This window comes from Crinia signifera, chromosome 5, assembly GCF_055691185.1.
Source record: "Crinia signifera chromosome 5, ASM5569118v1, whole genome shotgun sequence".
NCBI lineage: Eukaryota > Metazoa > Chordata > Amphibia > Anura > Myobatrachidae > Crinia > Crinia signifera.
In genome coordinates this window covers 214,720,470-214,744,863 of record NC_139221.1, presented here as the reverse complement: position 1 = coordinate 214,744,863, position 24,394 = coordinate 214,720,470, and the positions used below count along the sequence as shown (strand labels likewise).

At 44.7% G+C, this 24,394-nt stretch overlaps 1 long non-coding RNA gene across 1 annotated transcript; it reads left to right on the top strand.

Annotated features, from left to right (window-relative positions):
- The first annotated feature begins 3,184 nt into the window (after window positions 1-3,184).
- Window positions 3,185-20,508, top strand: LOC146079644 (uncharacterized). The gene is made up of 3 exons (XR_014474669.1): window positions 3,185-3,275; window positions 11,557-11,699; window positions 20,389-20,508. It is a non-coding gene; the product is annotated as an uncharacterized LOC146079644 (long non-coding RNA).
- Window positions 20,509-24,394: the final 3,886 nt, after the last annotated feature.

The window sequence follows — 24,394 nt, the reverse complement described above, 5'->3', positions numbered from 1 at the left end:
GGACCAGTCCACATAAGTAAAGAAAAAATATAGAAAAAAATGGGATTGCCAAGCAGATAGTATTACCCTACCATGGTATATACATATAGTGTACGAAAACACATAGACAGGGACAGACATAAAGACAAGGCAAAGAAGAAGAATAATATGAAGAATAAATAACAGTAATACAGCTACGCAAAATACACTGCATACAGTTAAATTAAAAAAAATATACAAAAATTATACAAAAATTAATGATGCATAAACTAAGCACAGCCAACCACCATATATCATAAAAAGCAGCTAAGGGATAGTTCCTCATTCAGACCGCGAGGTGCCATAGAGCGCAGTCTGTGAATCCACATGCATTCCCTCTGCAAGAGGAGTTTATCCCGATCGCCCCCTCGTCTGAGGGGAGGGATATGGTCTATGGGCATGAAGCTGAAATCCCTTACAGTGTGCTTTTTTGCAAAAAAATGTCTCGCCACAGGTGGAGTATTGGCATCAACACCTTTAAGGGCTTTCTTGAGAGAAGAACGATGTTGATTTATGCGTTCCTTGAGAAGGCGTATAGTTTTGCCTACGTAAACCATTCGGCACGGGCACTTGATAACATAAACAACGTAACTGGTCTCACAAGTCAGGTGAAAGCGAATTTTGTAATCCTTACCACTGGCCGGGTCTGTAAAAGTATCCCCAGAGTGTATAAACGAACAATTGACACAGCCATGGCATTTAGTCACCCCTGGTCTTGTGGTGAGCCAGGTCTGACTTTTGATAGTCCCAATATCGCTTTTAGCCAGTATGTCTCTTGTATTGTTGCTCCTCTTGTAGCAAAACAAGGGTGTTTGAGAGCAAGCTGGGCCAATGTTGGTGTCACTCTGCACAATATGCCAGTGTTTCAAAATGGTGTTGCGTATATGTTTAGACGCAATAGAAAAAGTAGTCGAAAAAATAAGCCTTTCACCTTCTGTGACCTTGTTCTTTTTGGATAGGGATTGTTCCCTAGGTAAAGTGCTACAGTGCATAATGGCTTCATCGATTTCTTTAGGATCGTATCCTCTCTCTGTAAAACGCAAGCCCATCTCTTGCAGTGCAGGTAGCAGTTCTTCCACCTCTGATGTAACACGAACCACTCTAAGAAGCTGAGAGAGAGGTAGGCCGTGTTTGAGTGGAAGGGGATGGAAACTGTCTGCCATGAGAAGGGTGTTTTTGTCAGTCTCCTTCCTATAGATCCTGGTGGACAGTTTGTTAGCTAGTTTGAACACATACATGTCTAAATAGTTGATCGTAGATTCACTGAAGGACAAAGTGAACCTAATGGTGGTTGGCAGTGCGTTCAATGTATCAATGAACTCAGTGAGCAAGTCCACCCCCCCAGTCCACACCAAAAATAAATCGTCAATATAATGAACATAAAAATGGATATATTGAGAAAAAATAGGATGTGACATAATGTGTTCGGTCTCGTAGGTATACATAAAAAGATTGGCATACGATGGGGCCATGTTTGACCCCATCGCAGTGCCTCTTAACTGCAAATAAAAAGAATTCTGAAAAAGAAAATAATTCTTCCTCAAAATAAAATCTAAGAGCAGTAACAAAAATTCAATGACCGGACCATGGTAGTGTGGACTGGAGGTGATGGACGAGCGCACTGTGTCAATGCCCTCTTCATGCATGATGTTAGTATATAACGACGTAATGTCGAGAGTGACCAACAAGCTGTCAACGGGTAAAGTGCCAAGTGCATTAATCTTAAAGATAAAGTCAGCAGTATCTTTAATGAAATATTGCATATTCTGTACCACTGGCTGTAGCCAGAAATCAATAAATTGGGACACGGGTTGGCAGAGGGATCCGCAAGAAGAAATTATAGGCCTCCCCGGAGGCTTAACAAGGGTTTTATGAACCTTGGGGAGTACGTATATGAGTGGAATCCTCGGATGACTTTGGGTAAGAAAAAAAGAGGTAGGTTCATCTATCCAGTTGTTGTTCAACCCAAGGAGAATAATGGAGTCGAGCTCCTTTTTGTAGGAGTAGGTGGGGTCATAAGTGAGCATCTTATAGCATGCCTTATCGGCAAGCTGCCTCATGATCTCTCCCACATAATCATCTCTATTGAGTAAGACAATTCCGCCCCCTTTGTCAGAGGGACGGATAATAACCTCATTGTTGTTTTTGAGAGAACTAAGGGCCATGTTCTCCTCCCTAGTGAGGTTGGAGAAAGACACCCTCTGTCTCTCCATAAAGGGGACTACATCCTTCCGGACCAAGTTGACAAAGGTCTCAATTTGAGGATTAGTGCCCGGGGGATCAAACGTACTCTTAGGTTTGAACCTAGTACGATCTACAGCCGGGGTGGGACATGTGGCAAAAAAATCCCTGAGTTTGAGCAGCCTGTGGAATTTAAACAGGTCTATCAAAATCAAAAGAGTCCTGTTTATAGGTCTTAACAAAGGATAATCCCTTTGATAGGACAGACATCTCTGCTGGGGTGGGTGTATAACTGGATAAATTAAAAACAAGTATTTCCCTCTGCCGCCCTTCCCTGATGTTTTCACGGGGTTTGTGCTTGATGCCTCCCCTTCGGCAGCGTTTGGACCTTTGTATTTGCTGCGTGTTACTTTGCCCTTCTGAAAAGAATATTTGTGAGAGTGGTCAGAATCACTGGCAGATGTGTGTGAATCTATGTCAGTGAAATTCCTGTTGGCACATACCCTACGTGACTTGTTGGTCCCTCTCCAAGGGGTCCTAGATTCACCCCCTTGTAACCAGCTATAAACTCTTAGCTCTTTGTAGTCGTCTTTTACTGCCCTGTATTTGCTTTTCTTGAAGGACAGTAACTCAGTGTGGTATTGGCTCAAATTGGTCTCAATTTTAGTGAGCCAATCCTGAGTGACATCAGCCTTGAGGACATCCAAGCCTGTTGCCTCACATGTCGCAATTTCCCTGTCAAGTAACTCCAAATCAGTGTTGACCTGTTCGATAACTAAAATCATAAGTTGAAAAGAACAATCGTTTAAAATCTGGCACCACTGGGTACAAAAAGCAGCATTCGATCTCCCTATGGTCGGTTGGTTCCGAATTCGGAAACCACGTGGAATAAGTTTCTCTTTAAAGTACTGGGACAGAGTCAGCCCGTGTAGACTGAGCTTGGTCCTTCTCCTTTTTAGCTTGATCAAATCTGAAGAGATTTCTGCTGGACTGTCGACATCAAAAGCCAGGGAGGCAGTGTCGTCGAATAGAATGCGAGTGATGTCCTTGTTATCGAATCTTTTGATGTTGGTAAGGTCCGTATTTGGATTCATAGTGTTTGGCACACTATATGTACCAGCGGATAATCTTGGGTAAGGGTGAAAAAATAGAAAAATAGAAAAAATGGAAAAAGATAAAACTTTATCTACATGCGGTGGTGCAAATTACCATAAAGGTTACGTATAGAGATGAAGGATAAGCTGCACACACATACTTAATTCAGCTCCTGAGTGTCCGGCACAGGTATGTTGGATTTGTAGACTTACAAACTGATAGCCAGCAACATCAGATAAATGCAAAAAAGATTTATGGCATATTATTTAAAGTGCGAGAGTGACAATATACACAAAGGTATACAAAAAGAGATCCGGTACATGCAAGTAAAGTGCAATCAAAAGATACTTAGCAGCATAGATGAAAACCGGTACATCTCCAATAAGGTCATGGCACGACGGCCGTTTCGGTGCAACCAAGCACCTTAGTCATGTGCTGTTGATCTAAAGACCAGCCACAGGTATATATACCAAAGAGGGAGTAAACTAATTGGCCAAGCGAACACACACCCACGTGCGCCGCGCGTCACAAACAAAGACGGATCCCGGCAGTGTCAAAGACGTACTTCCGGTGTTGCGTAATGACGTCATCCCGTCGGAGGGCACGACCCGCGTCAGCCGGCGCTGGGTCACGTGTGTCCCATCAACAATGGAAGGTTGCCATGGCAACAATTTAACGAGAGAGTGGCCAGTCCACATAAGTAAAGAAAAAATATAGAAAAAAATGAGATCGCCAAGCAGATAGTATTACCCTACCATGGTATATACATATAGTGTACGAAAACACATAGACAAGACAGGGACAGACATAAAGACAAGGCAAAGAAGAAGAATAATATGAAGAATAAATTGATTGCACTTTACTTGCATGTACCGGATCTCTTTTAGTATACCTTTGTGTATATTGTCACTTTAACCCCTTCATGACAGAGCCAGTTTTTGCCTTCCTGACAGAGCCCTTTTTTTCAAATCTGGCATGTATCACTTAAGTGGGGATAACTTTTTTTTGCTTTTACTTATCCCAGTGATTTTGAGATTGTTTTCTCGTGACACATTGTACTTCAAGTTAGTGGTAAATTTTCGTCGATACAGTCTGTGTTTTTTTGTGAAAAATACCAAAATGTCGTAAAAAAATGGAAAATTTTGCGATTTGCAAAATGTTAAATTTTCTGCTTGTGAGACAAATAATCTTACCACTCAAAATAGTGAATAACTAACATAGACCATATGTCTACTTTATGTTGCCATCATTATTTCAACCTCATTTTCATTTTTTTGGACACTAGGAGGCTTAAAATATGAATAGCAAATTCTCAAATTTTCAAGAAAATTTCAAACTCTGATTTTTTTAGGGACCAGGTCAGTTATGATGTGACTTTGAGTGACTTGTATGTGAGACACCCCCATAAATGATGCCATTTCAAAAACTGCACCCCTCACAGTATTCAAAACAGCATTTTGGAAGTTTGTTAACCCTTTAGGTGTTTCACAGAAATTAAAAGAAAGTGTAGGTGAAATTTCAAAATTTCATTTTTTTTGCAGATTTGCAATTTTAATACATTTTTCTAAGGAACACAGTAGATTTTACTAGAGAAATGTGACTAAAAATTGATTCCCCCAATTCTTTGGTTTTCATAAATATCCTATATGTGGCCCTAGTGTGCACGGTGACCAAACCACAGGCTTCATAATAGAAGGAGCACCTACTTGATTTTGGAGCCTCCTTTTTATGAGATTATTTTTTAGGCACAATGTAGGTTTCTAGGCACCATAAGATGCTAAAAGTTAGGTACCCCCCCACAAGTGACCCCATTTTGCAAACTACACCCTTCAGGGAATTCATCTAGGGGTATAGTGTACATTTCAAACCCCCAGGGGTTTCACCAATTGTGGTACAACTGGGCAGTGAAAATGAAAAAAAATAAATTTTTCATTTTCACAGCTCAGTTGTATCAAAATTGGTGAAACCCCGGGGGGTTTGAAATGTACACTATACCCCTTGATGAATTCCCTGAAGGGTGTAGTTTGCAAAATGGGGTCACTTGTGGGGGGGTTCCACTGTATGGGTGTTTCGGGGGTCATTCAACCAGAATCTGTGCTGCAAAATCCAAAAATCACTCCTTCCCTTCTGAGTCCTGCCATGCACCCAACTGGTATTTTTTGGTCACACATGAGGCATTGCCGTACTCGGGAGAAATTGGGGCACAGATTTTGGGGTGCTTTGTCTCCTTCATTCCTTGTGAAAATGAAAAATTTTGAGCCAGATCTGCATTTTTGTGTAAAAAAATGTAATTTTTTACAGAAAAATGCAGTTCTGGCTCAAAATTTTTTATTTTCACAAGGAATGAAGGAGACAAAGCACCCCAAAATCTGTGCCCCAATTTCTCCCGAGTACGGCAATGCCTCACGTGTGACCAAAAAATACCAGTTGGGTGCATGGCAGGACTCAGAAGGGAAGGAGTGATTTTTGGTGGCGGAATGAATGGTGGGTGCTATGTCGCATTAGCAAGACCCCCGAAGCACCAATACAGTGGAACCCCCCCACAAGTGACCCCATTTTAGTCACCAGCTTTGGGAGGGGGGCTGGCGCTGCGGCTGGCGGGGGGGTGGGAGGGGTGCTGGCGCTGCGGCAGCCGGGTGGGTGGGAGGGAGGGGGGCTGCCGGGTGGGAGGGGGGGGGGGCTGGCGATCGGTGGGGTATATACACACACACACACACACACACACACATATATATATATATAAATATATATATATGTGTGTATATATGTATATATATATATATTTATATATATACATATATATACACACACACATATATATATATATATATATATATATATATGTGTGTGTGTATGTGTATATATATATATATATATATATATACATATATTTTCAGTGCATATACTGTATTTTATTGTAAACCTTTTTCAGCAGCTTGATGCTGCTGCTGCTGCTGCGGGGGGGAGGGGGGAGGAGGGCAGCGCTGCGTGCGCTCCAGACGCTCCGGGGGAGCCGTTGGAGCCGCTGCTGCTGCCGGGTGAGTGCCCGGCGGGTGCGAGGGGTGGGCTGCACATCGGTGGTGATCGGTGCTGTACCTGACAGCACCGATCACCACCGATCCCTGTGTTACCGAGCAGCTTAGCCGCCGGTAACACAGGAAACGCTGTGAATGGCTGTTCAGATTTGAACAGCCAATCACAGCGATCGCCGACCGGGGGGGGCACCCCTGCCCCCCCTGGGCGGCGAGGGGGGATGTCTGCTGTCAGGGACAGCAGACATCACCTAACTGTCACTGCGTCTCTAGACGCAGTGACAGTTAGAAGTCATGACGTATATATACGTCATGTGTCGGGAAGTACTTCCCGACCATGACGTATATATACGTCAAATGTCGTGAAGGGGTTAAATAATATGCCATAAATCTTTTTTGCATTTATCTGATGTTGCTGGCTATCAGTTTGTAAGTCTACAAATCCAACATACCTGTGCCGGGCACTCAGGAGCTGAATTAAGTATGTGTGTGCAGCTTATCCTTCATCTCTCTCTCTCTCTCTCTCTCTCTCTCTCTCTCTCTCTCTCTCTCTCTCTCTCTCTCTCTCTCTCTCTCTCTCTATATATATATATATATATATATATATATATATATATATATATATATATATATATATAGAGGAGCGGGGTCCGGCACTCCCAGTAACGTGGTCTCTTAGCGATTGGTGCCTTCACTGCAGGGGTATGCTGAGATAGACGGAGGAAGGTGCGGCACTCACAATCTGTCACTCAAATAACTGGACGCTGCCACAGAAATGTCATCAACGTTTCAAAACTTTACTGTTTTGTCATCAGGATCCTGATGACAAAACAGTAAAGTTTTGAAACGTTGATGACATTTCTGTGGCAGCGTCCAGTTATTTGAGTGACAGATTGTGAGTGCCGCACCTTCCTCCGTCTATATATATATATATATATATATATATATATATATATATATATATATAATATTTGTGATAGGACAGCACTCCAATCGTCGGTAGTACCTTACCTCCGGTGCCCGCCAGAAGACCAACAAGGTCCCCCAATATAACAGCAAAATTCGGCGGCACCTGGAGTTAGAAATAAAGGGGGACATTTTACTAATATGGATTCGTAGAAAAAAGGTGTATTCGTAGGGAGAAATACACCTTTTTTTTACGAATTTGTATTTTCGGGATTTTCTATCCCCAAAATACAACAATTCGTAGTCCTAGGGATGGAACATTCGTATTTGTATTTACAAATACGAATGTCTACACCATCGTTAGGATACGACAGAAATCACCATTCAAAAGAATGGTGGTTCCTGATTTACTAAGCAGCCATATAGAAAATACGGCTGCTTTTGTCCACGAAAATACGACAGAAAAATAGAACACCATTTTCCTTTCGTACTCTCGTTTTAGCCTGCACGGATTAGTCAGATCCGTGCAGGCTGCGGTGTAAAAATAAATAAAATAAAATAAATAAATAAAAAAACGGCGTGGGGTCCCCCCCACAGCCGAAACCAGCACCAGGCTGACAGAGCCTGGAGCCGGTAATTAAAAATCAGGGAACCCGACAAATAGGGGTTCCCTGATTTTTAACAACCAGCCCCAGGCTCCTGCTCTGGGGCTGGTTCCCAAAATACGGGGGACAAAATGAGTAGGGGTCCCCCGTATTTTAAGAACCAGCCCCAGGCAAAACCAGCCAGCAGGGTAATGCCACAGCCGGGGGGAGACTTTTTATGCAAGTCCCCCCGACCAAAGCATTCATCCCTACCGACCAGTCAGCCTGGCCAGGGACCCTGGGGGAGTGGGGACCCCCCCAATGAAGGGGTCCCCCCCTCCAGGACTTACCTGACCAGGCTGAAGCCTGGTACTGTCCCCGATGCCCCTGGGCGGTGGGCATAGGGCTGATTCAAGTGTAAAAAAAAGATTAAACTATTGTTTTTTACTGTGGAACTACAAGTGCCAGCAAGCCCCCCCTGCAAGCTGGGACTTGGAGAACCACAAGTCCCAGCCTGCTGGGCATTAAAGGGCCCGCTGGCACTTGTAGTTCCACAGTTAAAAAAATAGTACACAAAACACACTGACACAAATTTTAAATAAAAGTTTAATGCACACATCACACACACACTGATACTTACCTATCTTGATCCCGTCGGTAGGTCGCTGGCTCCGGTGTCGGCGGCTCCTAGGTCGGCGTCCTGTCTGAAGAAAATCCATGGTGGACCTGTGGAAGGAAATCCTACTCACCAGGTCCTCCATGGATGGTCTTGTGTCTTCTGTCTTCTTTTCCAGGGCTTATTTCTTTCTTCTTTCTTTACGCTGCCGGCAGCTCACGGGACTTTCAGAGCTTCAGAGATGTTTCCTCCTCGACGTCTGGACTAAGAATGAATTCTAGCCAATCAGGAGCCGACTTTACTGGCTCCTGATTGGCCGAGACCCCTACTCCTTTTGTCCCCCGTATTTTGGGAACCAGCCCCAGAGCAGGAGCCTGGGGCTGGTTGTTAAAAATCAGGGAACCCCTATTTTTCGGGTTCCCTGATTTTTAATTACCGGCTCCAGGCTCTGTCAGCCTGGTGCTGGTTTCGGCTGTGGGGGGGACCCAACGCCGTTTTTTTAAAATATTTATTTATTTTTCTATTTTTTTTTTACACTCTGCAGCCTGCACGGATCTGACTGATCCCTGCAGACTGCTAGAAAAATTCGTATTAGCGGCCGTATATATGGCCAGCTAATAGGAATGGTTACATCATCGGAGGGTTACAAAGCAGTCGTATATGACTGCTTTGTAATTTCCCCTCCGGAACACGACTTTGCATACGACTGAAACAGTCGTATGCAGTCGTAGGGGAAATACCAATACGAAAAACTAGGTTTTTCATATTGGTAAATTTCCCCCAAAGAGTCTAAAGCGGTTTAGTGATCAAACGTTTTCGATGTTATTGAAACATCTTCATCCTGATGAAGATGTTTCAATAACATCGAAAACGTTTGATCACTAAACCGCTTTAGACTCTTTATTTCTAACTCCAGGTGCCGCCGAATTTTGCTGTTATATATATATATATATATATATATATATATATATATAAATTCACAGATTTCAAATTTATAGCTTTCATTTTTGTTCAAGGTGGTGGTTACTCTCAATTGCAACAAGAGTGCAAGATACAGCCAACCCTGGACAGCACAAAACAGGAGGTGCCTGGTATTTTTACTGACGTTGTGAGAAGTGGGATTGATAGAGGACATGAAAAATGTAGCTTGCATTAGTTTATTATATGGGAGTAGGCAATGATACCTGTTGGGCCACATAACCAGAAGCGTAGCGAGGGCGGTGCCGGCGGAGCACACGCTCCGGGTGCAGGAAGATAGCATGGCGCCAGAGCTGTGCCTGTGCCGGCACCGCCAGCTCGCCCACCCGCTACCTGCCAGCCCCCCCTGTCAGTGTGTGTGTCCATGTGCGCACCGCCCGCTCACGGCTCCCCCGCTGTGTCCAGGAGAGAGACGCGCTGTGCTGCTATGCAATATTCATATCTCCCGCTGGCTGGACCACTAGCCAATGGGCGCTTGCGGTCCAGCAGCCAATCAACTGGTGGCTGCTGGACCGCGAGCGCCTATTGGCTAGTGGTCCAGCGGGAGATATGAATATTGCATAGCAGCACAGCGCGTCTCTCTCCCGGACACAGCGGGGGAGCCGTGAGCGGGCGGGCAGTGCGCACATGGACACACACACTGACAGGGGGAGAGGTCGGTGTACAGCTGCATCGGCTTTCAGTGTGTCAGCACAGGGGGAGGGAGGGGGGGGTGCGTAACCATCGTGTACTCCCACCCTCCTGCAGCCACCCACCCACCCTCCTGCAGCCACCCTCATGCAGCCAGGCACCCGCCCTCCTGCAGCCAGGCACCCACCCTCCTGCAGCCACCCTCCTGCAGCCACCCACCAACCCTACTGCAGCCACCCACCCACCCTCCTGCAGCCAGGCACCCACCCTCCTGCAGCCAGGCACCCACCCTCCTGCAGCCACCCTCCTGCAGCCAGGCACCCACCCTCCTGCAGCCAGCCAACCTCCTGCAGCCACCCACCCACCCTCCTGCAGCCACCCTCCTGCAGCCACCCTCCCACCCTACTGCAGCCACCCACCCACCCTCCTGCAGACACCCTCCCACCCTACTGCAGCAACCCACCCACCCTCCTGCAGCCACCCTCCCACCTGCAGCCACCCACCCTCCGGCAGCCACCCTCCTGCAGATCCTGCAGCTACCCACCCACACTACTGCAGCCACCCTCCCACCCAACTGCACCCACCCTGCTGCACACTACTGCAATCCACCCTGCTGCACCCTCCCTCCCTGCTGCACACTACTGCTCCCACCCTCCCTCCCTGCTGCACACTACTGCTCCCACCCTCCCTCCCTGCTGCACACTACTGCTCCCACCCTCCCTCCCTGCTGCACACTACTGCTCCCTCCTTGCTACACACTACTGGCGGTGCATTGAATTGAAAATAGCGTTGGTGAGCCAGGAGTGGGCCACTGCACAGTTCTGTTCCCCTTGGCAATGAGCAAATTCAGTCCCCCATGGCATCGAGCATGAAGCCCCTTGGCAACAAGCATGAAGCCCCTTGGCATTGAGCATGAAGCCCCTGGCATTGAGCATGTAGGTAAGTGGCACTTATGTGTCAAATGTGTATGGTGTGTTATATAGTATGTCATGGGCAATGCGGTGTGTTATATAGTATGTCATGGGCAATGCAGTGTGTTATATAGTATGTCATGGGCATTGCGGAGTGTTAAATAGTATGTCATGGGCATTGCGGTGTGTTATATAGTATGTCATGGGCATTGCGGAGTGTTAAATAGTATGTTATGGGCATTGCAGAGTGTTATATAGTATGTCATGGGCATTGCGGAGTGTTATATAGTATGTCATGGGCATCATGTGTGGGCTTATGTGTAATTGGAATTACAAAGTTCACTAAAATGTGCAATGGGCATTACGTTGTGTGGTATAATGTTGGTCTGTGCCCACTTTTCACTGCGCAGGAGCCTCACCTACTACAAATTATGGAGGAGGGGGGGCGCGAAACATGCCCTTGCTCCAGGCGCCGTGGCACCTAGCTACACCACTGCACATAACTTGATGTCAAACTATAGGAGAATTAAAGGTGATATTAGGATGTTTAAGGTGTCTTCTGTGAAAGAGGTATAATTTATAATTAAACAAATGCCTTATCTTAGATGTAACATGGATACCGGATTTGGCCACTGAGTGATGTTCACACGGTCGGCGTGGGACCAGGTGAGCGCAATGGTGGCAGGAGCCACCTGGAAGGAGTCAAGAGCCGGGTGAGCTGCTCTCACCCAGCTTGGCGGCAGGATAGGTGAGCGTGGCTGGATGGTGTGGTATGTTAATGGCGATTAAATATGACCAAAGAAACAATAAGTGAAAAGCTCAGGTTACGTAGTATGTCCGTGACCTGCGTACCTTTTATACCTAGCTACGTGCGAACAAAACGTAGCACAGCGTAGCGTACCTTTATTGTATATTATACACCAAAGAACCAATACCTTAATAAGAGATCCTTTCGCAGTACTCTGACTCTAATCTGCGAATATACCTTTTAGGACAGTGTCCGAAATATACCTTATCGCTATATGCGAATAACAGACACAACCACAGTATAGAAGTAAGGAGATAGAAACTCCGTAAAAGGATGTATTTAAGTCCCTAATGGACAAAAGGGGGTTACAGGAATAGAAAATACAGGTATAACAAGTAATACAATAGTCTAACAATGAGTATAATAATCAGGCTCTGCTAGGGGAAGAAAAACAGATACAGGATACAATCAGCCCACAATATAATAAAAGAAAGTACAGTGAATGCAACCGTTTACCGTCTCATCAAATATGCGCAGCGCAGTCCGGTCGCAGCTCGCTATCGTTCAGGGTTGAACTATAGCCCGGTCGAAGGTCAGGGAAAGGAAGATGTGCCGAAGTGACCGAGGCCGCCCTGGGTCACCTATCTTATAGGGTCAGAAGGGGGAGGTCAAAGACCATTCCTATTGGTCAGGGTTCGTATGTCAAGTCCTCTGTGATTGGGGCAAAGTAATACAACTAGTTTGCAAAGGTGCAGGGGGAAGGTGAACTTTGGAGTCCTTTGTCTGTTGGTATCGTCGTCAGGGGTTGTAAATAGCAGTAAGAACCGGTTACAACTAGATTCCTTTGTTATACACTTTTTAACAGAAACTGTCTTGGGAATATGGATTTTGTCCATAACTATCGGACCGTATGGATTGCGATTTATTCGCAATGACCGGAATACTGCGCGTAAGAAACGGAACGTAACGGTACTAAACATTATACAGACGGATGTATGCAATGTTAACTAAGCTATGTGTGGTGCTCTAAACCTTTAACTATATTTTATTTAGTGTCAGTATGTTATTATGAATTTATGTGTAATAGTATGGCTGCGCTTCTGGTCCACTTTGTCACACAGACTCGGGTATGGAAACTTTATTTGCGCAACTCTGCGAACCAAAATGGCGGACATACTATCCTAAAATGGCGTGTATGCAACTCGACTTTAACAGTCCACCCTTTGACATTAAATATAAAACTGTCACAGTACAAACATTTTACATAACAATACAGACATTCATAATCCTAACAGAGAAATTGGGATCCGTGAATTAAACATATAAGGGGAGTAAACCATCTGCTCTTTGGCCGATCCTGGATCATGGATAAACGATGGGCCGCATTTATCGAACAATCTACTCAGGGTGACAAAGGATAATGTACAATTTTTGGGATAAAAATAAAAACAAGGGAGGTTACAACATATACACTTTCACAAATATGGTTTCTTTAAAGGATGGTGGTTTCGATTCTAGGGTCATATACCAAACCCTGGTCTTCCTCTACATCTCTCGTTCTTACACTCATGATTTCAGTACGTTTTGTCTTCCCCGGGTCACCACCTTTAAACATTTGAACAATAGCACAAAGACTATGATGGCACCACCGATACAGAGAAGGAGTTTTCCTATGTTTGCTATGATTCCTTGCGCCCATTCTCCTAAACCAGAGAACCAGTGCATTGGATTCAACCAGGAGGTCCATTCGCTAACTTTGTTACCTATTTCTGCCAGGCTGATATTGTGTTCTCTTCTAAATTCCCATTTAAGCTGAAGAATCTCATCCATCCGATGATCGATGATTTCTTCTGGGTCTTCAGTATTGTTGGTGATATATGTACAACATTTCACCCCAAACTGTGTAGAGAGGGTGACACAATATCCTCCTGTCATAGCTGTCAGATAGTTCAACACCATCCGATGTTGGACTAGCTCTCTTTTATACGCTTGTAACTCTTTCCCAGTGTATCTAAAGGTGTCATCATAAATCTCAGTGATGTTATCTACAAAGCTGGCTAATGCTTGGATATACTTAAAATTTATGACTCTTCTGGCGGTATGGGTGATATCTAATGCAATGAGGAGTTGGATACCGAATGATTCGTGTATCAATTCAGAAGCTAGGGGTTCTTTCTTGATTGTTAAATCCCTTTTATGGATTTGGTCATAATGGGTATGAGTGTAAGGAGGAGGTACACTTCTGTGTATGCTTACCATTTCATCATGTGTAAGGGTCATCACTTCAGGTAACACTCTACCTAAATAACAAATTCCCACGTAGTTCATGGAGAGCCATTTGTACGCCCTTCTACCACAAATATAATAAACATCGTCAGGGAGAAAATAAGGGACAGAGTATTTCATGATTTTGTCACACATTATCCATAAGAACATTCCCGTCCCCTGCTCCCTGACTTGTTCCTCACAGGTCTCTGGCTGTAGGGTCATATTACAATAGCCGGCTGATACTCTGCCGGCCATCATTTTACTTTTCTTCACAGTGTAGACATATTTATAGTGTCTCCCACTGGTGCGGATCTTTAACAGTAATTCCTTATCAATAGGCTCTCCATCTGGACGCTGGGAGTAAGTTATTGTCTGGTTGTGCCATGTCACTTCCCAAGTACCAATCGTTCTGGAACTAGAGAAGTTCATACATACCAGGGACTTATCCACTTGGTATGGGTGTAATCTAAGACTAGGGGACCTGGTATACAGGTATCTCTTATCCAGTGGCCTCCCTTTATTTAATACGCTTATCTCAGAGATATTAAGCGGGTATGGGACTAGGCCTACACTACTCCTTTTATGCAGTACTTGTGAACACACCCAGCATTCTGTTTGGTTTAAAACCTTACCCACTAGTGAGTGGTAATCACTCAAGGGATGTCGGCCTGTAGTTGCCTTACTTGTCGACTGACATCGCTGGATGCATTCTTCTTCCATTTTCGGTTGACAATATCTACAGACACAGTACTCACCAGACAATAACTCATCACATAGCCCTTGAACTACGTTTTCCTCATACCTTTTACCTTCTCCTGTTATGGGTAAAGTATCAAGCTGGTTTAGGGATTCTACTTCACCCATATCTGGGTCCATTATTACACTGTCAGAACTCCGCTCCGATCGCTCTAGAATGTGGCAGCCACCGAGTATCCTTGAATGAAGAAGAGGAAACAGAAAGAAAACAAGGAAATAGATGTATAACTGTGAACCTGTTGCTTGGAGTCCTTCCATCATCTCTACCAGGGGACTTTTATTTGCTCTGCTCTTTGACCTTTGCTCGCTCAGGTTGCTTGACCTTGGCTGCCTTTCAGTCTTCCCGGAACAATGCTTCTAGCGACACTTCTTCTCTTTCGCTCTCTGCACACGGGAACTCTGGGTTACTGGCTTTCTTGCAGTGGGACGAATGTATCCAAGTCTCTCTCTCTGCGACTTTAATTGATGTAGTGCTGGTCAACAAAACTTGGTACGGTCCTTCCCAACGGTCTATCAAACAACCTGAGCGTAAAAAATTTCGGATCATAACAAAGTCTCCTGGTTTAAGATTATGACAATTTTCGATAGGCATATCAGGTGTTAATAAATTCAGCTCCTTTTGTTGTTTCCTTAGCTGTTTGTTTAGCTTTAGGATATACTGTACAGTTAGCTCATTGTTACACTTGAGATCATCCTGTGGGTCTATCATGACGTGTGGCTGCCGACCAAACAATATCTCGAAGGGGGACAAGTTGAGCGGAGTCCTGGGAGTGGTCCTAATGCTATACAGCACAATAGGCAGTGCCTCTGGCCATAACAACCCTGTTTCAGCCATAACTTTACCCAATTTGTTCTTAATAGTACCGTTCATTCTCTCAACTTTGGCGCTCGCCTGGGGACGATATGGAGTATGAAGTTTACTATTAATCCCCAGGAGTTTACACATGATTTGGAAGACCTCTCCTGTGAAATGAGTGCCTCTGTCACTCTCAATGACCTTTGGGATACCATATCTACAGACAAACTCTTGACATATTTTCTTTGCTGTAAAGGTAGCAGTGTTGGAGGCAGCGGGGAAAGCCTCCACCCAGCTGGAAAACATGTCAACACATACTAATACATATTTCAAATTTCTACAGGGTGGTAACTGTATGAAGTCGATTTGTATTACCTGGAAAGGGCCTTCTGTAGGAGGGATGTGGGATGGCTCTGTTGGGATGGCTTTTCCAATGTTCTTCCTCAAACAGGTGAGGCATGACATTGCCACTCTACCTGCTTGAGAAGCGAACCCTGGTGCACACCAGTAGGCCTTTACCAGCTTGCACATACCTTCCTTCCCAAGATGTGTCAGCCCATGGGCCGCCTCGGCTAGACTAGGAAGGTATGCCCTGGGGGCCACTGGTTTCCCGTGTCCATCTCTCCAAAGTCCGGTGGACTCTTGGCCACATCCCTTCGACTTCCATACTGCTCTTTCCTGTGGGGAACACAAATTCTGCATGTCTATCAGTTTGGATGTGGATACCATGTTCAGTGTACAGAGGTTTGTAGGATGGGTGGAAATATTTACAGGGCATGCGGCCCTTTTCGCTGCCTCATCAGCGCGGCTGTTACCAAGGGACACCGGGTCCTTCTCTGATGTGTGAGCTTTGCACTTGATAACAGCCACTCTGTCTGGAAGCTGGATAGCTCCCAGAAGTCTTCTAATGTATGTCGCATGCGCCACTGGTGTGCCAGCCGCCGTCATGAAATTTCGGAGGTGCCATAGGGCTCCAAAATCATGTACTACACCGAAAGCATATCTGGAGTTGGTATATATGTTAACTGATTTTCCTTTGGCCAGTTCACATGCTCTGGTCAGTGCCACCAGTTCCGCTACTTGTGCTGAGTGAGGTGGTCCTAAGGGTTCAGCTTCCACAATACCTTCTCCATCTACTACCGCGTAGCCTGTGCACAGCTCTCCCGTGTCCGTTTGTCTATGACAGCTACCATCAGTGAATAAGGTTATGTCTACCTCACTTAATGGGCTGTCGCTTATGTCAGGACGTGCTGTAAAGGTCTGATTCAGGTAGGTCATGCAATCATGTTTGTCCCCACCTTCACCAAACTCTGCCTTACCATATTCAGCAACATTCCCATCACCCTCCACCCTTTGTGCCTTGGAGGGCACATGAGGAAGGAATGTGGCTGGGTTTAGTGTGTTGCATCTTTTGATGGTAATATTTACTGGGGCCATCAGCGCCAGTTCCCACTTGGTGAACCGTGCTGAGGACACATGACGTGTTTGGGCAGAATTTAGGAGGGCAGAGACAGCATGGGGAGCATGAACAGTTAAATCGTGTCCCAACACCACATCCTCACTCTTGCTTACTAATTGTGCTATCGCAGCTACGCTTCGTAAGCAAGTTGGGAGTGAGCGTGCTACTGTGTCCAGCTGGCCACTGTAGTACGCTACTGGTCGATTGGCATCACCATGTTTTTGAACAAGTACTCCTGCCGCACACCCAGCTGATTCAGTTCCGTACAGTTCAAAGGGTTTCCCATAATCTGGCATTCCCAGTGCTGGGGCCTTTGTTAGGCTCACCTTTAGTTCCTCGAAAGCCAGCTCAGATTCCTCAGTATGAGAGACCCGGTCTGGCTTAGTTGAGGAAACCATCTCTTGTAGTGGTAATGCCAGAATAGAGAATCCTGGGATCCAATTGCGACAGTATCCACACATGCCTAGGAACGTACGGATCTGGTGCTGGGTCTGTGGCAGTACCATGTCTTGAATCGCTTGGATTCGGTCGTCGGTGAGGTGTCTCAACCGTTGGGTAAGGCAGTGGCCCAGATACTTAACCCTGGTCTGGCATAATTGTAGCTTATCCTTTGATACTTTATGTCCTGTCTCTGAGAGATGCATCAGCAGCTGTCTAGTGTCATCTACTGATGACTCCAGTGACTCAGAACACAACAATAAGTCATCGACATATTGTATTAGTATCGAACCACTCATTGGTTGAAAGGATTGTAAACAATCATGCAAGGCCTGGGAGAAGATGCTGGGGCTGTCTATGAATCCCTGGGGGAGTCGTGTCCAGGTATACTGTACTCCTCTGTAGGTAAAGGCGAACAGATACTGGCTGTCAGGGTGTAAAGGGACAGAGAAAAACGCAGAACACAAATCAATGACTGTGAAATTAGTACAGTGAGGTGGAATTTGCATTAGGATGACAGCTGGGTTTGGCACTACGGGGAATTGGCTCTCAATTACTTTGTTTACCCCTCTTAAATCGTGCACTAGTCTGTAGCCCCTCCCCCCGCTCTTTTTCACAGGAAAGATGGGACTATTGGCCGTGCTGGAAGTTCTAACTAGGTTTTTTTGTTGGAGCAATCGTTGGATCACTGGGTATACTCCTAGCTCAACTTCAGGTTTTAAAGGGTATTGCGGTATTTTTGGGGCTATCCTGCCTTCTTTTAAGTGGATCTCTACTGGAGCTACATTTGCCATCAGCCCAGCATCCTGTCCATCTTTAGTCCAAAGGGAACTCGGTATTTGTGCTGTAATTTCAGCTAACCTAGATGGATTCGACTCTATAACAGTGGAATACAACATTAGCCTCTGAGGACTGTCCAGCATATCTTGCACTTCTTGTGTAAGATTTCTAGGAGTGTCCAGAAATACCCCATCGGGGGTGCAATAGATGACACATCCCATTTTACATAGTAAATCTCTGCCCAGGAGGTTAGTCGGGGCCGCTGCAGCCAACAGGAAAGAATGTTTGGTATGCAGAGGCCCGATTGTAACCTCCGCTGGTTTCGTCAGTGGGTAATGTTGTATTTTTCCTGTTACCCCGATTGCTGCTACTGATTGGTCAGTGAAACCCAAGTGAAGAGGAGTGTTGAGAACAGATCTGGCCGCCCCTGTATCAACCAAAAAGGTTTGCCTTACTCTGAGGTTCCTCTGTAAGGTGTTGTGTTAATCTAACTGGCTGTAGGATACAGGTATGACCTGTTTCCTATTGTCTTACCTGTGTTGCCCTTAGTACAGTGTCAGCCATCAGATGGGGAGGAGGCATGTTGCGTGACCTGTCTGTCTCCTCCCATTGTCTAGGGGTTGGGTATCTCCGCGTCTCACCCTGGTGAGGTTCCCAGTCTCGCCTATGTGTTCTGTAAATCCTGGGGTTTCCTGATTTGCATTGATTTGCAATGTGTCCCTCTCTATTGCATTTGTAGCAAATTATTGGCTTTCTACTGGTGTTTTGTTGGTATGCAGCTTTATTTGGGACATTTGTAAAAGCTTGGATGCTAACCGCCATTAATTTTTCGGTTTGCATCTCTCTGTTTTTTTATATGTTTATGTCATGGTCTACAGCAGATTCCCGTAGGGCATCTACTGTCATTCCTCGCCAATTTGGGAACGATGTCTGGACCCTGGTCCTTAATTTCTCTCTCAGCCCCTCCACTAACACAGAGACAACCATCTCCCTCAGGTGTGGGTTATCCTTAGGATCGGCGACACCAGTGTGTTTTGATACCGTCATCAAACCCCGGTTGAAATATTCGCTAGCTGATTCACCATCTTTTTGTTTGATAGTGAATATCTTGCTATATTCCACTGCTGCAGGAAAATACACTCTCAACTGCAAGTTGATTAGGCGTATATTTTCCTGGTTGATCTCATCATTTATTTCCTTGTCCCCTCTCAACCCACTATCCTGAATGAATTTCGGGGTGTCTATGTGGGTAGGGAGACAAGCCCTCAGCATGATTCTCCAATCCTTGTTGGTGGGTTCATCAGAGTTTCCCAGATCCCTTACAAATTTCCGGCTCAATGCCAGATCTTTCCTAGGATCAGGGAAATCTGTAATGATGGACCGCAGCTCTAACCGTGTCCATGGGTTTAGCATGGTCATCTTTCTGGTAGGTATCACACCCTCTCTGTCTGCCTTACCATAGGGAACCTCCAGTGTGCGTACAGGGTATGTTTGTACCACATCCGCATTACTGGGTCCTGGTGTGGGGTTGTCTGTGTCTGTGTTGTGTAGTGCTTTCTTACCTGGGTCCAAGACTATGCTGTTGGCATCAGCCGTCTCCTCTTCCTGTGCTGGAGCCCCAGCAGCAGGTTTTGCTGGTTCAGCCTTTCCTTCAAGCATGTTAATTGCATGGGAGACGGCTAGTGCCAACAGCTGCTCGTTTTCTTCTCGGGTTTCCTTATAAGGGGATAAGACAGGGTACAAGTTAGCAACAGTTAAATTATTACTCATGTCTTGCTTATTAGTTATTAACCCCTTCGGCACATATGGGGGTGGGGGAGCGGTTGCGGTAGCGGTTGCATTTTTATTGTGGCTGATTGTATCTGGTATTGCCAGACATCTGATTCCCCATTGTTCCTGTCCTTCCTTCTGCCACAATTTAAGAATTTCTATGTGCTTCACTCTCTTCTTACGACTGGAGAGTAGACATATTTCATCTTTTACTGCCGATAAGATTTCTGGATCAAAGCTACCAACACTGGGAAATTCTAACTTGCTGCCTTGTGTCATCTTTTTCCATTTCTTTTGGTAAACAACTGCTCGTTCACCGTGCTTACAGCACATTATGAAAGCCGCCGACCCTTTGGGTCAACTAGATTCCTCCCTAACTGTCTCGGTATCCCTGTGTGACCTGTTATTTCCCATTGTTACAGGAATAAAAGTTCACAGCTAGCAGAAACCGGAGGGCCCTTTATCAGTGAGTCACTCCCAAATCACTCCTTCTCCACAAAATGGCACTAACCCGCAATCAAGCAAGAAGCCCACTATGCGAGGTAATGTACTCAATCACCACTCGCTTTACGGTCAGAAACGCATAACTACACGTCTTGCGGGGTGCGGCCGGATTTTGCAGAATACAAGAAATCTTGTTTTTCCTGTATTCTCAAAATCGGTATTTCTAAAGTAGCTGATCGGATCACTGGGCTCCGATTTTGCCTCTTGTACCCTCCCAGTGGATCAAAATAGGTAGTTCCACGGAAGGGGCAGTTCCTATGGGCACGTCGTCACGTGCACCTTGTCCTACACCAAACTGTCCTACACTGGACTACACTGCGCTTGAGTCGTGCCGTCACACACCTGTTCACCTCAGTTTTGTTTCACACTGGATGCTAGTTACACCTTGGTCTTATGCTTATATTTGAAATATTTCTGTACAGAAAAATCTTCCCAGGCTGGTAGCTTCTCACTAGGTACTTATGCAGGTATAAATCCCTTTTAAATAGCTATAGGAATCTATTAAAATAATGCTTGAGTTGCTTGTTTATGAGAAAATGAACAAAAAGAAAAACTTATTTTCTCTTATTAATCACCGCCTTATCCACAGTATATTACTATACTGTTTTAAATAAAGCTAGTGATTCAATACTGTTCACCTTTGAGTTCCTATGTGTGCTGCATGTGCAGTGCCAATGAACAGCCACGTGTATACGTGCGTTGTTCACAGGCCGCCGATGAATCGGCCACCCACGTGTTCTATAGTGTATTTGCAAGGTTGCGCTCGGGTTTCGCTATACGCAGTAATTGCGCCTAAATGTGGAATAAATCCCTTAACTTCGTCCAAAAGTTACGTATCAAGATGCGAAATGAATCCCGCACTTAATCCGTAAATCACGTACAAAGATGCGAAAATTTCCCCGATGTGAGCACGTGCGCGCGCACCTTGCGTAATACACAATAGATGCTTCACGTTACTGTAAAAGGCCCAGAACTTATCGCCACGTGGCGAAGTCCCTGGCCCTGCAGTAACTAACACTAAAAGTTATAGTTTTGCACAGAGGGGATCCTTTATGTACTATAATAAAACACAGGCCTTTGTCTCCACGTGTGCGAACTTTATCGCACGTGGCACATATACTGTAATGAACAAGCAACTCAAGACACTATACCCCGTTAAACTACTTGTGGCAGGCAGAAGTACAGTTTACTTTACTAAACACTTAGATATGCTTTAAAACACGTGGCTTAATGTTTCCTTGGATTTCACTTATTGTACTTCGGGTTCAACGCTAGCACTTCTCGAACCCCGCACCGCCGCGGACCTGGCCTATCCAGCAATGGATAATAAATACTTCCACCCTTTTGCTGGCATAGGTCAAGCCGCGCGCCTGGTACTGAGCTCTAGAATGTGAAACGGCCGGACGCAGCCCCCAATTGTTAATGGCGATTAAATATGACCAAAGAAACAATAAGTGAAAAGCTCAGGTTACGTAGTATGTCCGTGACCTGCGTACCTTTTATACCTAGCTACGTGCGAACAAAACGTAGCACAGCGTAGCGTACCTTTATTGTATATTATACACCAAAGAACCAATACCTTAATAAGAGATCCTTTCCCAGTACTCTGACTCTAATCTGCGAATATACCTTTTAGGACAGTGTCCGAAATATACCTTATCGCTATATGCGAATAACAGACACAACCACAGTATAGAAGTAAGGAGATAGAAACTCCGTAAAAGGATGTATTTAAGTCCCTAATGGACAAAAGTAGGTTACAGGAATAGAAAATACAGGTATAACAAGTAATACAATAGTCTAACAATGAGTATAATAATCAGGCTCTGCTAGGGGAAGAAAAACAGATACAGGATACAATCAGCCCACAATATAATAAAAGAAAGTACAGTGAATGCAACCGTTTACCGTCTCATCAAATAAGCGCAGCGCAGCCGGTCGGAGCTCGCTATCGTTCAGGGTTGAACTATAGCCCGGTCGAAGGTCAGGGAAAGGAAGATGTGCCGAAGTGACCGAGGCCACCCTGGGTCACCTATCTTATAGGGTCAGAAGGGGGAGGTCAAAGGCCATTCCTATTGGTCAGGGTTCGTATGTCAAGTCCTCTGTGATTGGGGCAAAGTAATACAACTGGTTTGCAAAGGTGCAGGGGGAAGGTGAACTTTGGAGTCCTTTGTCTGTTGGTATCGTCGTCAGGGGTTGTAAATAGCAGTAAGAACCGGTTACAACTAGATTCCTTTGTTATACACTTTTTAACAGAAACTGTCTTGGGAATATGGATTTTGTCCATAACTATCGGACCGTATGGATTGCGATTTATTCGCAATGACCGGAATACTGCGCATAAGAAACGGAACGTAACGGTACTAAACATTATACAGACGGATGTATGCAATGTTAACTAAGCTATGTGTGGTGCTCTAAACCTTTAACTATATTTTATTTAGTGTCAGTATGTTATTATGAATTTATGTGTAATAGTATGGCTGCGCTTCTGGTCCACTTTGTCACACAGACTCGGGTATGGAAACTTTATTTGCGCAACTCTGCGAACCAAAATGGCGGACATACTATCCTAAAATGGCGTGTATGCAACTCGACTTTAACAGGTAGGCAGCAGATGGGAAGATGGCGCTGTGTGATCTGCTCACCAGGTGCTGTCCTCCCTGCCTCAATCCGACATCTTTTCATGTCAGATTTAGATGGCCTGAAACGTGGCCAATACCTGTTGGATTTGGCTGCGTTTCCATCAAAAGCAGGTAGATTTGTGGCTATTCCGCCAATCCACTTGGTTTCCAGCAGGTCAGAACATTCCGACCTGCCAGAAACAGCTAGCATTCTAGTTGAAAACGACCATCTTTTTTCGACAAGACGGAAAGTTTCAACATCAATATAGTACATATGTTTCCATGCATACATGATAGCAGCCAATGTCATATACATGCCCAGAATATGGCCATGACATTCCTGTGTTTTTGCTGCCACTCCCTGTTATCTAACACAAAAGGACACATCTGGTCAATCATTCTGTGATTTTATACTTACTGTGAGCTCGTCCTCAAGGGAATCTTGACACATTTGCATAATGATTGCGAAAATATCAGCATAAGGTATAACTCTGAAAAAGGGACAATTAAAAATAGCTGTATCTACAGATAATGTGTTATTTCACAGTGTTTTATAGAATAGACTTAATACCATATATTTTTTTAGAAAGTTGTGTATATTTGTATATGTATACTGTATGTGTAGGGTCATTGACAAGCAGCAACATACAGTATTTGGGTACATAACACATTTTGCTGTATCTTCTTATATAAAGAGCATCTACTATGGATGTAATACACAAAGATGATCCTCAGGATGTCACCATGTTCTAAATATTGATATAATACGGACTACTAGATATCAACATCTTGAAGGAAGACCATACGGTTTTGTATATGCTTCTCAACTCGAACTGCAGCCTAACACTAACCTTAAACCTCACCCTAAGGTAAGCTAAAGGCGCTAGTCAAGAAACACAATCTAGACATTGGGCAGTATTCAATGAGGCTGATTCGCCATGTTCTACGGCGATTTTTTGCTATTTTCGTGCTGTAAGGTGATTTTTTGACTAAAACGGTGAATCACCCTATTCAATGACCAGATGGCGAATACATTTCAAGGTTATTATCGCCATGCTTCACCGTGTAGCAATCGCTATCTTTTTATGGTGAAGTGGAATGTGAACTTTAAAAATAAAGTGTTTTGTTTTTTAACATTTGGTGTAAAAAAATCAGGAATTTTATTATGAGAAGGGGCATGCTATTTTTATTCATGTGCTTACAGCACATGAATATATATTTAATTTAAAAAAAAATTTTTTATTTTTTTTTATTTTTTACACAGAGCAGCCAGCAGGGGGCCGGGAGCCGAGCCGCTCAT